The following is a 14183-nucleotide window of genomic DNA, read 5'->3' as shown; positions in this document are numbered from 1 at the left end:
AGCGTTGTGACCAGGTTATGCCCTGCAATCCTGTCAGGTAGGTGGCAGTTGGCATGGCATATGTAACCAAGATTTTGCTGACCATGAGAGGGCCCAGCCCTATCTTGATGGAAACTGCCTGCCGGAATGCCAAGCTGACCCTGTCAAACACCTTCTCTGCATCTAAAGACAGGAGAAGGGTGTGAATGTTATGTATATGGTCCTTTTCTACCAGGTGGATGAGGCGTCTGGTGTTGTCTGGGCCCTGTCGGTGCTGGATAAAGCCAACCTGATCTGGATCAATCAGGCCAGGCAGAGGAGGCTGCAAACGATTGGCCAGCATCTTGGTATAGATTTTGGCATCTATATTCAACAATGCAATGGGCCTATAAGAAGGACAGCGAGTAGGTTCCTTGCATGGTTTAAGGATCAGCAAGATTTCCACTGGGGGTGAGGCCAGTACTGTGAGTGAGGGAGTTAAAGCCAGAGCAGCTGGTCCTTCAAATAGGAGTAAAAGACCTTGTAGAAAGTCAAGACCGGTAGGCCGCCCAGGCCTGGGCTCTTCCCCACAGAGAGCCCCTCCAATTTCACTATGGAAAAGGGTGCCCCCAAGCCCTGGATTATCTGTGGGTCGAAGGGTGCCCACGGGCAATCCCAAATGCATAAGTGATTAGCAGCTTGGTCCCCCACCACTGGTGTAGACAGCTTGGCAGTAGGCCCTAAATTCCTCCTGCTTATCTGATTCCCGAATCGTCCAGCCCAGGGTTGCCACGTGTAGATTGGCAATATATGAGTGAGCGTACTGATGGCACAGTCTGCAGGCTAGGAGTGTGCCGACCTTATCCCTCCCAGAACAAGTTTTTATTTTTGCTTAAAAGGCAGTAGAGACCGTTCTGCTATATTTACTCAATGGGCTCACAGCTGACATTGTAAAAGGGCCAGCTGCTATTTATTATGCCCTGAAAGGTTTAGCTTATCAACGCCTTCCAAGGCAGAAATCTCCTCAGTGAGTGTAGTTTCAAATAAGTGTTTCCTTTGCAATCTAGCTATAAGTGATGAAGGAGATGACGATTCCTTATGGTCCCCTAGAAGTTGTCCCAAAGCATGTGAGGAGGGGAGTATGTGAGGTCATTGAGTTCGAAGTACTCATTTATTGTATCGTGGATAGTAGCTTTATTGACCAGATCACGCAGTAGCTTGGGGGAAGCATCAGTGGCGGAGAGCACGCAGGATGCCTGTCCAGAGGGACCAGGTCAGTTCTGTGTGTGCATGGTCAGAGATTGAGATATCTGTGCTGATTTCTGGCCTCTCAAGAAGGAATGAGTAAGGAACACAATATTGATGCCGGAGTACGATAGATGGGCATGAGAATAAAAAAAGTAGTCCTGCACGTCGGGGTGGCGATAACGCCAGGCATCTACTAAGCCGGCATCTGTAAATTCCCACTTGAGCTGGCCTGACATAGCCCTCGTGCTCTACAAATGTGTAGTGTTCCTATCAAGCACAGGATCCCAAACTAAATTGAAGGCCCTCTTACAAAAACCTCCTCTTAGACAGGCTGAGCTAGGCCTTGAGTACTGTTTTGAGGAAAGACTCTTGGGCGTGATAGGGTGTATAGGTTGAGGAAGGTCAGGGTAGAATGCCCTCTCTCTACTATCACCATCAGAAAACACCCTCCTAGGTCCCCGACTACACATATTAGCTTGGTATAAAAGCCTGGTTTAAAGAAGATAGCCAATCCCAGTATTTAAAACTCGGTATACACCCAGTTTTGGTAGGAGTATGGCAGATGTGTCATGTGGTTGGAGCCCTCCCCGAGCAAATGTATCTCCTGTAAAAAAGTTATGTTGGGGTCCTGCTGAAGGAGGTAGCACCATATCTGCTGCTGCTTACTGGGGGAGTTACGCCTTCTCACGTTCAGGGATAGGAGCTTAGTATTAGTCTGGGTCCCCATATCCTACCCAGTGTACATGTAATGATGCAGTATTGGTTCTAAGTCTGCTGGAGTGCGCGGAGAAGCCTGAAGGGCAGAAGTCCTCAACCCATTCCCAATCCTTTTAGGAGAGTATCTAGGACAGTGTGCGAGGCAAACCAAAAGTCCAGACAAAACAGGAGGACCAACTGGGCCCAACATGCCGAGCCGCTTCATCAGCAGACCAATGAGAAGCCCCATTAAATTCCGCAAAGGTGTCACCCAAGATGGATTACAGCCCATAAATGGAGGAGGGGAGACTGGGAAAGAGACTCAGGTGGCAGACACAGTTGTTTAAGAGTAAGAAGCACAGTCAATTGCTCAGAGCAAAGTACAATGAATTATAAACTGGTAAGTCTGGTCCAGAGGCCGCAGGACCTGTGAAAGAAAGAATAATGTTAACATAGCAAATTGTTCCAGCATATGAAAGAGGTCTAGCGTATGTGGTGGCAAGGACAGTCAAGTATCATCAACGGAGGGCTGGAAGGCTTCCTGGTCATATTCTGCAAATGCGTTATGATGTTCTCTTTTGCTGCATGGATGTCCTTGATTTAGTGGAACGATCTTAACCACGTAGGCTGACTGTGCTCCAGGTTGGGCTCCATCTGTCTTATTCTGAGACATCTTAAGGATTTGGGGGCCCTGGCCAAACATATTTTGGGGCCCTTGTTCAGAACAGCTTTGAATTTATGATTCAGTTTCATTCTTTCATGCCCTCTTTGGCAATGTCACTGACAGTGCACTGGCACACTTGTCCAAATTCGGAATGTGTTTGCATCTAATAGGCAGTTAGTGAGGTGTGTTTTCAATATTGTAACACAAACACAATATTTCTCTGCAAAATATTTGTAATTGACTCTCGCACACCACCAACATTAAAAATACATTTAAGGAAAACAGGATTGAAAATAATCAGTTTAAGAATTGTTCAGAGTCATCAGTGCAAAACTCTGGCAGAACAAAGCTGGCTCTATCAGGGGAGCCTCTGAAAAGCAGGGGCCCTGGGCCAGAACCCACTTTGCCCATGCCTTAAAACATTTCTGGTTATGTTGCTCCGGGATGGTGGGTGAGGACTCTTGGCCCAGAGACCCCTCAGGCAAGCCCAGCATGCATTTGGCTTCAGTCAGGGACATCTCTAGTCGTTTTTTGCCTTTCCACTCAAATAGAAGATCAAAGGGACTGGTCCACTGGTACTTGAGCTCCTGTTCCTGCAACTTCTCTGTGACAAGCTTAAAGTCTCTCCATTTCTTAAGCGTCAGAGAAGAAAGGCCCTGAAAGATTTGCAGTTTATGACCATGAAAAACCAGATCTGCCTTTCCCCTGGCTGCATTCAGAATGGCCTCTTTCACCTGAAAAAAGTGGACTCTGGTTAAAATGTCAGGGGTAATGTCTGGACGGCCAACCATGGCCGTGATGTGTTGGGCTTTATCCAGGATCAAGGGCTGTTCCTCCTAGTCTCTTCGGATAGTCTGAAGTAAATTACTTGTGAAGGCCTTGATGTCTTTCCCCTCTGCTCCCCAGGAGATTGTATGGATGCAAATATTATTTCTGCGACTGCGGATCTCCTAGTCCTCCTGTTTGGCCTGAAGCTTGATCTGTTGGTCTTCTAAAGCAGCTAAGTGGTGCTAAAGCATCTCCTGGTCCTCTGCGCGAGAGTCCATAGTGTGCTTGAGGTTGTCTACCCGTAATTTCTCTATGGAGATCCTGCATACAGCTCTTAAAATCTGCTCTAAGGGAGTCGATTTTCGAGAATAATATAATTCAAGAATTTGTCCATACAGTCCTGGGTGATAGGCTGGGCCTCAATCGCCCCCTAAGCTTGTGGATTTAAATCACCCTTTTGGTCATGATTGCTGGGGAAGGCTTGGACCATAAAGAAACAAAATAACTGTCTCTGGAGAATCTGCCCCTCGGTATTGTAGTGTGGGCAAGTTTAATTTATGAGGGAGGACCTGCGTTTCCACCCAGGTCTAGCTGCCCCAAACCGGCAAGACTCCAAGGCAGTTGTGTGAATTATTGTCCCTTGATAGATGTCGAAGTCTGGAGTCTGAGTGGGGCAAATTCTGGAGACTGATGAGCAGGATGCACCACTAAGTTTCTACAACAGGGGTCTGTCACTTTCACTGCCCCCACAAAAAGCAGGATTTCGATCCAGGACCCCGAGATGAGCAAGTACTTCTGCAGTACACCCTATGACTTACAGAGGGGGCCTCTGCTGCAGCCAGCTCATGCCAGCAGTGTCCCCACGATCGAGGGGTTCCAACAATGAGCCCTACTGCCAAGCTTCCAAAATGAAAGAGTTTTCAGAAGCCCCTCTACTGCCTGTGGCTAGTGCTCAGCCCTAGTCTTATCAGTGACTTCTGAGGGACTTCCCCCCCCCCCACGCCACCACAGTACCTCCATCTTGACTCGCCAACTCCTGTTGGGCAGAGGCCCCACCTTGCTGCTCAGGGCATTGTCATCCCTGTTGGGTGCAGGTCGCCTTGCTTCTGTCCCGGCCTCGTCTGGGGCTCCTGATCATCATCAGCTGCACAGGCATGCACTGGAAGGACATCCAGCACTGTTGGGGCCAACAGGGCAGCCTGCCGCAACTGCACTCAGGAACACGACACAGTAAAGCCCCTGTCGTACAGAGCGGTCCGCATTGAAAATGGTGGTTGGCGAGTCAGCCAAAGTGATTTACCGCTGGGTATCTGGTGCCACTTGCTGCTCTCTCTGCCCCCAGGGATACTGGTGCTTCTCAGTTGTCAGCCCCTCCGAGCACACTACAGGAACCAGGGCTCATCCACCCTCAGTGCTGAATCCTCCTCAGCACTGTGTTGAAAATGGAAGCGACTTCCAGACTCAGGGGCAAGCCAGCCCATGCCGCTCCCACCAAAGGAGGTGCTAGTCACATATTTAGAGACGTCCCCAGGGACGTTCAGGGCCCCTATATTGGGCAGGAGTCAGAACTGCGGTACAGGGAGATTAAAGCTTATAAATCCGTGAGTACTCATAGCAAAGACAAGCTACATCCTACTCCATTCCCGGCAGGCCACGCCTCTCCTCCCCGACTTTCTGCCTACCTCCTCCACTTTTCTGACCTTGTTTTTACTGGCTTTAGGGCTGTGCACTTTACCCCTGCTAACCAGTGTTAAAGTGCTTGTGCTCTCCCATAAATCATGGTAACATTGGCTGCACCCCAAATGGTCTATTTTTAAATACTTAATAGTCCCCAGTAAAGTGTACTACATGTGCCAGGGACATGTAAATTAAGTGCTACTTGTGGGCCTGCAGCATTGATTGTGCCCCTAACCATGTCTCAGGCATGTCATTGCAGAGCCTGTGTGTGTAATTTTACACTGCCATGTTGACCTGGCAAAATAACCCTTTGCCAGGCCCAACCCTTCCGTTTTTATACATATGCCCCACTGAGGTAGGCCTTGGACAACCTAGACAGCAAGGTGCAATCTATTTAAAAGGCAGGATATGTACTTTTGAGTTTTACATGTGCTGGTAGTAAAAAACTCCCAAAGTCGTTTTTCACTGCAGCAAGGCCTATCTCTCCCATAGGATAGCATTGGAAATACCTTATTATATTTTATAAGTGTAATTCACAATGTGTAACGGATAAGGTTTTCAAGTTTGGTGTCTGTGGGCTCACATTTTAAAATCACAACTTATGGTGAAGTCGGATTTTAAATTGCAGTTCTGAAAATGCCACTTTTAGAAAGTTGGCATTTACTTACGTTAGCCATTTGGTGCCTACTGCCTGTCTCTATTACACGTCCGGGGTGGATGACAGCTACACGTTGTACATTCCCTCTAAAGAGCCACACACAAAGGGAGCTTAGGTGTGACTAATTAGCCATCAACATATTGATGGGCCATCCTGGGCAGGATAGGAGGAAGGGGCGTGCACTTACAACTGAATAGTCAGTGTCTGTCCTCACACAAAGAGCTGCATATCCCCCTGTAGTGAGCTTGGAGCCAGGGCAGGAAGGGAGGGTGTCTGTGCACTTTAAAGACCTTTCTTTGAAGTCTCCCCCACTTTAGAGGCACAACTGGGTATAAGTACTGGACCTCTGATACTACCAATTCTGTACACTTTTGGACCTGTGGATACTCAGCCAGTAAGAAGGACTGCTATGTTGCTTCAAGGACTGCCACTCTGGTGAGCTGCTACACTGCTGGACTCTTGCTTTGCTAGACTGACCTTCTGTCTGCTGCCCTCTTTCCTGGGAGAGAGAAGGACTGAACCTGCACCTCTCCATCCAAAATCCAAAGTGACTCCAAAGACGAACTGGCTTGCCTCCTCCTTTCTAAAGTCTCAGGGACACAAGAGACTGCCATCTCGCCCTGTTACAGCATCTGGACCTTGCTTGCTGAAAGTGCTGCCATCCCAGTCCTGGCTCATTGAAAGTGAGTATAAAGTGCTGTGACAGCAGGAACTTACACATCCTCATCAGAACTGGCTCATCTTTGCCTTTGCATGTGCCGGAACCAGCGCATCCTTGTCATTGCATGGAGTAGACCCAGTGCATCGCTTTCCGAACCAGTGCAGATTTGATGCCGTGCATTGCATTTGGAACCAGCGCATCGCACTTAGAATCAATGCATCCCCACAGTTGCATGGAGAATATCAATGCATCTCATTCCCTGCATGGCTTGACACCAACACCTCGCTTTGGTGCATCTCTCATCTTCGTTGATGGCAACACATCTTGGATCAAAGTACTTTTGTTCAGCGGACCCCAGTGTGTCCCTGTATCTGGCCCATACTCAATCACGATCGGCCTGAACTTTTGACTTTGTCCCGGTCCAACATGACCAGATATCCCATGCAAGTGTTTATTGCTTCTAAGCGCTATTTTGTAGCCATTTATTCTTTAAAAAGCCTTTTTGATGTGATCTGTATACACTGTTTACAATCGCAAGGATTCTCTTCGGCCTCACTTTTGCTTCCATCAGGGATACCACTGTAATGACCGCACTGCAGGGCTGAACGTTCTGCCTCAGTAATCCAGCACCCTAACTTCCCAGACCATCCAATAATGCATCTGTAGAAATGGCAAATTAATGCAATTCAAGGCTTTCACACACTTTCAACGTGGCCTAATTCAAAAAATGTGGATCCATCTCACTGGGACTTCTTGACATCAGTATTCATTTTATGAAGATCCATTCAGGAATATTTGAGATCAAATGTTTCTACTTCAGAGCAGTATTGTCCAAGGTCAAAGTGTATAAAATAAATATAGGAACTGTGATCTTGAGTGTAATGGAGCAAAACTTTGGAGCGAGGTCAGAGGTGTGGCTAAAACGAATAAAATAACTTGTTCTTATTTTGGTATCCTTTACAGATAATTACGTATAAATATTTGGCCCAAGTACCTATGTAGTTGATAGATAACTACTCTTTTATTCGATTTCTAAAGCAAAGAGTGTTGTCATTTAACCCCATCTACAAAGAAATGTGAGAAGTTTGCAATTTTGAATAACTAGTCAGAGTGTTACACCTGTGAGTGCATTGCTGGTATGGATCACTCTTATTAGGACTACAGTCTGTCACATAAAGGTTACACAAGTGTCTGCAGTAGGCGAAATAACCTACTGACCTAGTTCACTTTGATTGTGACATGTGTGTTACATTAAATCTTTGGAGCGCATGAATCCACCGAACCTTTCCTTTGAGATCAGCGTCGTTGACCTGTAGAAATCACATAGATGTATACAGTATGTGCATTTAAACATGGAGGTTACTGTTTTGATTGTCCCTGCTTTCGGACACCATGTTCTGCTCGCAAACGTCCATGGCCAGACAGATGGGAATCTTCAATTTGCGGCATCGAACCATATATTGCATTGATGTAAATTTCACTCTCAAATAAAACAGAACAATTGTGCTAAAGATTTTGGCTTGGCACACAATTTGGCACAATTTACTCAATGGACAAAGTGTAATGCAAACCTCTTTTAGTATACCTGAGGCTGAAATTATCTTGTCAGTCCAGCCTTTGTTTAATGCTCTTGGACAAACCCTGGCTAGTCTGATTCTACCACCACTTCTTCTGGAAATTGAGTGGGGCCTTCACAGCCATGTCAATGGAAAGGAAGAGAGACAGGGTGCAAGCAGATTGTAGACACAGGTAGACAGTGTGCCTCAATTGAATGTTTCTAAAAGATTGTCAAGGAGGGAGGGGTTTTATCCATTTAGTGTGGGCTTAGAACTATAGTCACCTTGTTCCCAATACTATAGTTTTTAACTTGTGAAATCATTGTGTGATATTGCCAGTGCCACGTGAAGTCAGACATTCTGAGCTGCACTGTTAACCACATAGTTACGGATCTGACCTCTCGCCACAAAATTCAGTATCTATAGATTGCAGATTTCATCAGTATGCTTCTTGCTCGGACTAATAAAAAATGAAGTGACTAAAAAGATGCACATGCAGGCAACACAAAGACAGACACCACAAACCTTAATGGAAGTGAGACAAATTTAATATTCCCCATTGCTGGAAGGGGAAAACAGTATCATGCAAAAAGACACAAAACCTCAAGTGTTTAAAAGTAACCAAACACGGTGTAAAATTATTAAGATTTGTCAGGAAAATTGTATGTTTCACTATTGTTTCAAATTTATGTTGAAATCACAGGCTCATTGTGCTCAGAACAACATTTGTTTAAAGGGACGTGTAATGTTAAGAATAATCCAAAATATTATTATTCTCTTTCTAAGGTCTGTTCGTATGATTTTTTTAAAGGGCACGTGTGTATATGCAGGCATAATATAGGCTGAGTGCAACACTGTAAATGTCTTGCAAAAACTACTTTCATGTTAGAGGCAGAAAAGACAACTGGATTAAAACTAAATTCATGTGCTTTCATACAAGACAAAACCATCAACTGTTGACGAATAACATTTTTATTGTAACACACAACTATCCAGTACCAAGTAACATTCCCCAGAAGAGCGGTTATGAGATGTACGGTAAGGGATATAGAATATGGGATGGAATGGGATAGAGATCTGAAATGCATGAACAGTGGTCAAATGGAGTATACAGACGCTGTGCAACACTCGAAGCACTGAATAGAGAGAAACTAATTTGTTTCAGAGTTATTTAGGATGAATTGATATAGTCCTCGATCTCAGTATTGCTTACACTTGCTTACTTTCATGCTGGACGGAGAACCACTCAGTGTTCTGTGGAGTACCGTGTATTATATTTTTATAATTAATATCAATGCATTGACCAACCCACACCCTTTCACAGCATGCTGTACAACTATATTCATACAACTGCCCATTCATTCCATGACTCAGTTCACGCATCTACCTTAGCCTTGCTGTATTTAATCCACCATTCACGCACTGACTGTTTAACATTTCCTTTGCCCCTATAGGACCCCAGACGTGAAATATGTAAGGTGGCAACATTTCTGGGCAAGCACGTGAGCGCAGAGGTTCTGGAGAAGACTGTGTACCACACCTCATTCAAGCAGATGAAGGTCAACTCCACGGTCAACTACGATGGGGTGCATCCGATCATAGCGGACAATAACCTTGCCCCCTTCATGAGGAAGGGAAGGACCAGCTTAACACTTGCACCTTTGAGCCCCCCACCCCCAAATGGTGCCACCAGTGCTTAATTTGTTTACAAAATAATAGAAATAGTGATGGGCCCTTAGAAGCCCATATTGCAGGTTCTTTTGTTTTGCATCACTGCTTTTACCCTTTGTCACTGTTTTGCTATTTTTTTCTTCTGCCTTCTTTCTCTCTTTTCTCTCTTTATCTGGATCAAACCCTTATGATAAAAATCAGTGCCAATCCTCAAAAGTGAATAGAAATGCCCCCAACCTGGCATAAATTAAGACTTGGGCGCCAGACTCTACTTGTAGTTTCAGTTAACTCTAATTTTCACAGGAGAAGTGTTCTCTTCAGTAGTGTTTATAGCTGGTTCATTTCGGTTTGAGTTTAAAATGTTGGACCAAAACAAATAAGGTTATGCCATTTCATGATGAGAACAAGCAGGCCGAAGCACAGTGGCATGCTGCAGCAAATTCCTCCTAATCAAGAATGCCCACATGAGAAATCACAAGCCTAACAAACTGCTGATTTCGGGCAAAACATGTTTTTATTGTAGTTCATTTAGATCAAGATTTGCAAAATACACAGTACACATGCCAGATATATTAACGGAGTAAATTGGGCAAAAGACATTCTGACATAATCACTGGTTGTATAAAGAACGTTTTATTGAGGCAGGACAGGGTCATACAAAATCCTATCCCTTATTGACTGTTGGGACAGAAACGTCCTCTACATGGTAAACAAGCTTGATTCCTCTCCTCCGTGCTCGACTGCATTTTGATGTGGTAGCCTGACTTTTAATTAGGCCCAATCATCCAGCTATTCTAAATGTGTCTCCAGAAGCATCACTGAGAGTGGCGACAGACTACCTCTAGAAATTCCATGAGGACTTTTGTTAGGAAGAGGATGCTTAATAGTTCTTCAAGATCATTGCAATTAGTTTGATGGTGGAGGTGCAAGGTGGGACTGCAGTTTCTGTTGTGCAGGGAGACAAGGTTTGTAGGCCAGGCCTGCCCTTTTGTCTTGATTACTGCGTCAGAGAGCATGATGACAGTCACTTTTAGAAAACATACACTTCCTAGTGCCGATGCTGTGGCGCTTCAGTTTGGAAACAGCCCTCTGCCCCTCCAGCTGTGAAGAGTGTTGCTCTGTGCAGAGGCTGATCCTGAAGAGCAGCCTGAGAAGGGCACATGAAAAGAGAAGCACACCAAACTGGTTCTGAAGTTTGAGACAGTGGATCCATCTCCTGTTTAGATAAGGTGTATAATAGTATAACATAAAATAATAGAACTCAAACCATCCCACTTTGTTACAGCTCCAAGACCTTCATGACAAATGAAGGGGGTGCTCTGCAGATTACTGAAAGGACTTATTTGTGACCAGGGCTGGTGTCTCCCTGATGGACAGTCCTACAGAATTGAGGGGACATCACCTAATGTCTGCAGTTTCTTGTGGGAGGTCTGAGGGTCTGCTCTGTGACTAGAAATCTACTTGCCTGCTGAGAAATGGAAATGAGTCTGCCTGGCCCTGCAGCAGGAAAGACTGTCAAGGAGAAGAAATCCAGAGTGTGCTGAATGGAAGAACACCAAGAAATATCTGACTGTCTGATAGCGAAGCGAGGAGTGACTCCGGCTGTGAAGGTGTCTCCCAGAAGGTTTCTTCTGAGAACCACTAAAAGCCTGTGAAATCGCTACATTCAGTCAGGTTCCAACTGATGCGGTGACTGTCTTATACTAGTCAGAGCTGCATCTGTCTTCGTGGAAATGTGGGCTCTGTCGGGGCTGCAACTGTTGGGTGAATGTATTGGAAACGATTGTATTTGGCTGTATTTGCAGAGCCATTCCAGGACGGAGCCCTGGACACCACTGGCAAATTTTCTCAATCACCACTATTTGGGGCCCAGTAGCACCTGTGCAATCTGTTCCTCACCCCGAAAGTGGTCTAATAATGACATTTCATACGTTTCTTTAATCACTCTAAAAAGTATTAGGAAAAGCTGGTAATTAGATTAACATATTTACTACCTTTCAAAAACACTACATTCTGGAAACTGTTCTGACTGATTAGGAATGAAGATCATAATTAAGCATTCTTTAAACCTTATTCGCCTTCACAAACTTGGCAAACGTCCCTTCTGTCATAATACAAAGGCATTATAGCCTATGGCACTTGTAATACTGCTGATTTGATATCCACCATGTTTTTAGAGAGTAATTTTCCTGCCAAATTCTGAATAAGGCCGTAGGGACTTAAGTATCCACTACAGATTGTTATCCTTCTACATACAGTGCACATTATAATTGCAGAATCCAGGTCATCACTCAATAATCCAGCATATACTTGATATGAGTGATGCCCGGTACTGCCAAAAATGTCACCTCAATTTAATAGACCATGTGACTGGAAACATGTATGGGGTCAAAAATGTTCTGTACACAACTGGTGGTTCGGCAGGTAATCATACTACAGGTAGTGTGATGTTCATTTCAACTCTTCAGTTGTACACTGATGCATTTCACTAAGAAATCCTGGTGAAATGTATTGAGAATAACAATTGGGAAGAAGGTAAAAATGAAAATTCTGATGCAAAAATGCCCCATCTTAATGTTAGACATCCTCCTTTCCAAGCAGAAAGTCATGATATGAGATACTTAACACACTGGTCACAGTAAAAACCCCATATACCAGCACAGTGTGTCAAGTGCTGAGGGTCCGCGTGATCCTAGAAAAATATGTAACACTGAAGAAAGTGCTGTTTTATGTGGTGTTTGTTGACCTGTGTTCTGACTTTGACAATGTTCCTCTGGAGCTCGCTGCATATTCTGGGAATCCCACCTACCCTGCTCAACGTCCAGATAAAACGGTACCATAATAATTATGCCACAGTGTGCTGGGGCACATGGGGAGAAAACCAAGTGCCTCTCAATAATAATGTGCTCCAAGGCTCACATGCCCTACTGCTCATTTCCTGTACAATAATGAGCTGGTGGATTTTGTAAGCACTAGCTTAATGAAGCTCCACATCCAGGTGCTTACAAAAAATTCAACCCTGCTCTTCTCAGACAATGCTTTATTAGTTTGAAAGATGCCCAGCAGCCTCCAGAACCTTTTAGATACATGTATTGAGTCTTGAGGTGCCTGGCTGTTAATACTTCTAAAACAAGTTCAAGGTTTACAAGCCTCAATTGTTTTTTGAGATTACCTTCTTGGACAATTCACCTCTGGAACTAGTCAATGGTTTTGGGTGCACTAGGAATTAAAAAATATTTAAACCTCAAATGGAGAAACCACATCATGATGTGAAGGAGTCTTATGTTTCAACGCTCAAGTGCAAAAGAGAGGTTCACTGGGAAGCATGGTGGCCCAAAGTTCACCTCTGGTTTGGAAGTGAACAGAATTTCAAAAATACTTCCCTTTATGTTGTGGACATTTTGGGTTATTGCAGTGTGACTTAACAATGTTTTTAAACTACTTTTTCTGTCTACCACATAGTCCACTAACCATCCCCTTGTGGATGGACCTTAAAGTTGTAAGCATATCTTCAGCTAGGATTGGACCGCTCCTTTATTTGGTGAGTGGGTGGGGAAGTCCAAGTTAGGCCACTGAAGAGACTGCATCACTGGTGTTTTCATCTTACTGGGGGGGCAAGTTATTGGACGTCTGCAAAATGGTGACTCTGATGGACATGCTGAAGTTATGGACTTCCCAGGATCCCTCTACATCGGTGTGACAGTCCTATTCCCAAATTTTAGACTCTTGTGGATGAAGTTGAGCCTGCCCTTGTCAAAGTCCTGGGGCATTTTACCCCTGAGCAAACTCACTTTCAAGTGGGGTCTTATCTGCCAGTCAAGACATGTCCTGTTTTCAGTGCACCAATATGATTGAGACAGAAATACAGTTATTATTTCAATGTCCATTGTACAATTCATTAGGGGAAGTGATTAGGACAGTTGATGAGAAATGCTGCCTCAGTAAGCTGAATCAGTTTTCAGAAAGGTGAAATAGACACATCCACTAAAGTTGTTTTTGCTGTGACACACTAGACTAGCGGTTAGATCATTTTACTAATTTTTGACTGAGTTGTATTTATGTATGTCTGTGTTAATTTATACAATTTTACCCAAATGTTTTACGCTTGTTTTATGGGTTTGTTACTTTAAGTATAATTAAGAAAAAACGTAGAAGATTTGCTCATCCCAGAGTTAGGCAATATGAGTGAAAGTTCGCTGAACCTTCTCACCATGTAATATGCCCTCCCTTTTGTCTCTGTTGCCAGGCATCGTTGGAGACTGGAAGAACAATTTCACTGTTGCCCAGAATGAGAAATTTGATAAGGAATTTGAGAGGCAGATGTCGGGTACCACCCTGCGATTTCGTACCTCCATCTGAGTATAGTCATATCTCTAACAGGGTTGTAGCTTCAAGGGGGATGTTTGAGATGTGACATCCCCAAATAAATTAATTCTTGTCTTGGTAGTTGTGTCTGGGGACCCTGAGTTGATTCTGTTATGTTTGTGTTGGTTAGTATTATCATCCTGATTTCGCTATGGGGTTTCAACTTGTTAATTTTTTGGATCAGTAACTTAAATATATTTAGTGACTGGTTTAAAAAAAAAAACAGCAAATCTGCTCCCATAGAAGTACTTCTTGGATAGA

General features: G+C 44.3%; 1 pseudogene; it reads left to right on the top strand.

The window, feature by feature from the left end:
- LOC138247258 (sulfotransferase 1B1-like) overlaps positions 1 to 13916 on the top strand; it is a 32655-nt pseudogene extending 18739 nt beyond the window's left edge.
- Positions 13917 to 14183: the final 267 nt, after the last annotated feature.

This window comes from Pleurodeles waltl, chromosome 7, assembly GCF_031143425.1.
Source record: "Pleurodeles waltl isolate 20211129_DDA chromosome 7, aPleWal1.hap1.20221129, whole genome shotgun sequence".
In the NCBI taxonomy this organism is placed as follows: domain Eukaryota; kingdom Metazoa; phylum Chordata; class Amphibia; order Caudata; family Salamandridae; genus Pleurodeles; species Pleurodeles waltl.
The sequence above is the reverse complement of the archived record's forward strand: the minus strand, read 5'-3'. Positions and strand labels throughout refer to the sequence as shown.